At 41.3% G+C, this 3,785-nt stretch overlaps 1 pseudogene; it reads right to left on the reverse strand.

Moving 5' to 3' along the window:
- Positions 1 to 220: 220 nt before the first annotated feature.
- Positions 221 to 3,368, reverse strand: LOC119297927 (annotated as a pseudogene).
- Positions 3,369 to 3,785: the final 417 nt, after the last annotated feature.

Genomic DNA, 3,785 nt, shown 5'->3' on the forward strand with positions numbered 1-3,785 from the left:
ACAGAAAATGCTTCCGAGGCAAGCTATCCTTCGATCCTCATCCTCGTCCCTGACTCAACAGAAAATATATGCAAATAATAGATATAAATTTAAACATATGTCCTTATTATTTTATCAAATAAATAGCAATCCATGTATATAAATACAATAATGAGATTCCAGGCCTGGGAAGAACCATGCAGGACCCTTAAGTAAGTTTAAACACAAGGATTGTGTAATGTTACAATTCTCGCTTCCTCAATTTAAATATAAATCCATTTTTCATCTGTAGTATACAAGGTGGCTTGGGCTGGATGATCTGCCCTTCCACCACCTCGACATCAAAGTTCCACAACACAGTCGCAATGACGGTCTTCATCTGCATAACCACAATCTCCTTGTCAGGGCAGATCCTCGAGCCTGAGTTGAAGGCCAAGAACTTGTGAGATGGTACGTACGTCAGGGTGTTGCCATCCTTTGACAACCACCTATTCGGGTTATAGTCAAGGCAGTCTTTACCCCATAGGTCTTCCATTCTCCCCATGGAGTGGAGAGAAATAAGGATGGTGTCCCCGGCCTTCACCTCATGGCCACTCGGCATGATATCAGCAGCAGCCACTGTCTTGCGCTCAATAGGTGCCGATGGGTACAACCTAAGAGTCTCGTACAATGCAGCTCTGAGATAGACCAGAGGTTTTGTATCCTCTGGTTCAAAGATCATCATGGCACCCGTACTCGCGGGTACTTTGTGCGATGCAATGGGTGAGAGTTGACTGCAGATAATTGATACAATGCCAGGGTTCTGGGCGAGGTTGTAGAAGACCCAGGGTAGAGTGGTACCAATCGTGTCCCGCCCAGCAAGCATGAAGCTGAGGAGCACCGCATGGAGCAAGTCATTGTCTGTGTAGTCTGGGTCATTTATGTAGGAAGATAGAATATCCTCGTTTTCATCATCATTACTCAATGCACATCTTCTCCCATTGAGAGTTATCTTACTCCTCTCCTCGATCATATCTGCAGCAAATCTTCTTAGCACCGTGTGCGCCGTGCGAAGCTTCCTCTCAGAGCCGATGTTTAGGCGCCTCATTGCCTTCCAGCAAGAGGCTGGAATTAAGTGTTCGATAAATCAAACCTCCATGACCGTGTTCATCGCGACCGCGGCATGCATGGGTGGCATCGACATGTCTAAGGATAAGGACAGGAGGCCAGGGTCCACGCCAAAGAGAGGTGTGGCAGCCAAGTCAAACATAAACCTGGAAAACACTTCTTGCATGTCGAACGGAGTGCCGGTGCTTGTCAGGTGGGAAAATAATGGTAGAAGGCCATTCTCCACCTTGTCACGGCAGCAAGTTGCCATACTAGCAACCAACCGCGGGCTGCTAAGCACGCTCTGGATTTTTGCGCGCGGCCGAAGAGAGGGTGCACCATCCATGGTGAAGAGGCTGCCAACCATTATGTCAAAGATGGCGGCAAACTCTGCTCTCCCTTGGGGAAGTTGGTGTAGTTTGTGGTGAAGATGTGTCATACATTCGCGGGGTCGCAGGTGATGAGCAACCGCATCCCGCTCCCAACCGGGCCATGCGCCTTGAAGTTGTGGCCTGATTCGGCAAGCACTATGGAGAGATAGTCATGCAAGTTGTGGGAGTTCGCCAAGAAGGAAGGTAACATGTGCAATATTGGCCAGTTTGTGGGAAGCATTGTTGGGTTCTTTGATCTACTACTATACCTAAAGTAGTAGTACATAGGGACAAGTAGCACGAGAGTGGAGATGAGCAGCTCTTGTGAGAAACTACTCGACATTATTATCATGAGGGTAGCGGGGGATATGCTATTGTCGTACTATTTCGATTTATGCATCCTGCAATCGAACATGGAGATGGCTTCATTTGTAGACAAGTTCCCTCGATCTAAGTCCATTGTGGTGCACGTTGTTTTGCATTGTGAAGTGCATGTTGACTAGCCAATAACTAGCTTGCCACTACAAGAATATATAATATATTTGTAGCTCCAACAAAGGTAGTTATACGCTCGAGAAAAGTCTCCAAATCGCACTTAATTAGTAGTTGGCCAGTAACCAATCACTCACCAATTAGGAAATAAAATAGTCTTTTTGCTTATTCGGTGGTGGATGTCTATCTTGAGATAGTTAGCTGTACCTATTCTTTCAAAAACTATCAAAACTAAAAACATAATAGCTAATGAACCTTTAAAGCTATTAGTCAAACTATGGTATCTTTTTCATGGAACTTGGAAGTTGAATTTAGGCAAGGATCTTTGATCACGATGGATGTAAATGTAGAGGGTTTTCTTCCCACAAGCTACCGGTACCGGTCACATTAGCAGTGATGGAAACTGGTTTTGTTGAAATTATTATGGCCCATCCACTTTGGTCTATATTAATTTACGTTGTTGTCGATATTATTGTCACTATAGTGATATATATTTATATCCATCATGATCATAGGCTACTAGGAAGCAAATAATGAAATGACAAGCACTCTCACCGGTCCTTTTTTATCTGCATATAAGTTTTGTTCGAAGTCAAAATATCTTTACTTTGACCGAACTTCTAGAAAAAAGTATCAAGTTGACTAGCCAATAATTAGCTTGCCACTACAAGAATATATTTGTAGCTCCAACAGAGGTAGTTATACGCTCGAAAAAGTCTCCAAATTGCACTTAATTAGCAGTTGGTCAGTAACCAATCACTCACCAATTAGGAAATATAATAGTCTTTTTGCTTATTCGGTGGTGGATGTCTATCTTGAGATAGTTAGCTGTACCTATTCTTTCTAAAACTAAAAAATTAAAAACATAATAGCTAATGAATCTTTAAAGCTACTAGTCAAACTATGGTATCTTTTTCATGGAACTTGGAAGTTGAATTTAGGCAAGGATCTTTGATCACGATGGATGTAAATGTAGAGGGTTTTCTTCCCACGAGCTACCGGTACCGGTCAAATTAGTAGTGATGGAAACTGGTTTTGTTGAAGTTATTATGGCCCATCCACTTTGGTCTATACTAATTTACGCCGTTGTCGATATTATTATCACTATAGTGATATATATTTATATCCATCATGATCATAGGCTACTAGGAAGGAAATAATGAAATGACAAGCACTCTCACCGGTCCTTTTTTATCTGCATATAAGTTTTGTCCGAAGTCAAAATATCTTTACTTTGACCGAACTTCTAGAAAAAAGTATCAACATTCATGAAGCCAAATCAATACTTTAGGTTCACTAGCATAAATGCCCATGCGTTGCAACGGGTGAAAAAAACCACACTTTTCTAACCCAATTGCTCAAGACCCCCCACCCCCATTCCTCATTCCACGATCCACCGCTAGGCATGATGACATGAACAAACTCTTTGAAATCCTGCATGCTGCCATGAAAATATGTATTGCGCAAAAAATATGAACATATTTCAGAAGTGTACTAAAGGTGTGTGGAATTTAAATCACATAAATATCTACCTGGTTGTCAGTATCCCTTCATGACTTTGTTGGAGTTGCTTAGCGATGCCCAAAACATATCACATTATACTGTAAATAGTAAAGTTCATTCTAGTACAATGTTTGTGCTTCACTAAGGAGGAAACACGGATTTTCATGAACCAAGGTTGGCTAGGTTTAGGGACTGTGTAGTATAGCACTATTCGTGTCCAACAATCAAGCAAATATTTTTAACATGTACTATCTTTTTAATTATATATTTTTTAAATATATTGTAGATGAACAATAAGTAAAAAAATTAATTATGATTTAGACATAGTTTTTCTTGCAGGTGTTAAACAATTCT

Source organism: Triticum dicoccoides, chromosome 5A (assembly GCF_002162155.2).
Source record: "Triticum dicoccoides isolate Atlit2015 ecotype Zavitan chromosome 5A, WEW_v2.0, whole genome shotgun sequence".
In the NCBI taxonomy this organism is placed as follows: Eukaryota; Viridiplantae; Streptophyta; class Magnoliopsida; order Poales; family Poaceae; genus Triticum; species Triticum dicoccoides.